The sequence below is a fragment of the Frankliniella occidentalis genome, unplaced genomic scaffold, assembly GCF_000697945.3.
Source record: "Frankliniella occidentalis isolate FOCC.00 unplaced genomic scaffold, Focc_3.1 Scaffold187, whole genome shotgun sequence".
Lineage (NCBI taxonomy): Eukaryota > Metazoa > Arthropoda > Insecta > Thysanoptera > Thripidae > Frankliniella > Frankliniella occidentalis.
In genome coordinates this window covers 660,050-660,300 of record NW_026267313.1, presented here as the reverse complement: position 1 = coordinate 660,300, position 251 = coordinate 660,050, and the positions used below count along the sequence as shown (strand labels likewise).

General features: G+C 66.9%; 2 protein-coding genes across 2 annotated transcripts in view; one reads left to right on the top strand and one right to left on the bottom strand.

The window, feature by feature from the left end:
* Positions 1–251, bottom strand: part of LOC113204900 (facilitated trehalose transporter Tret1-like) — a 19,622-nt gene that overhangs the window by 5,213 nt on the left and 14,158 nt on the right. The window lies entirely within an intron of this gene.
* Positions 1–251, top strand: part of LOC113204901 (myosin regulatory light chain sqh) — a gene marked incomplete in the record, with an annotated part of 8,549 nt that overhangs the window by 7,402 nt on the left and 896 nt on the right.

Below are 251 nucleotides of genomic sequence, written 5' to 3'. Positions count from 1 at the left end.
CTGGCCCTGGAGCAGCACACGGCTAGCCCTGGAGCAGCACACAGCTGGTCCTGGAGCAGCACTAAGGTGGCCCTGGAGCAGCACACGGCTGGCCCTGGAGCAGCACCGAGCTGGCCCTGGAGCATCACACGGCTGGCCCTGCAGCAGCACACGACAGCTGTACTAAGCTGGCCCTGGAGCAGCACCGAGCTGTCCGTGGAGCAGCACTACACGGCCACGTCGTGCACGTGTGCGCCCATGGCATTCCGAGC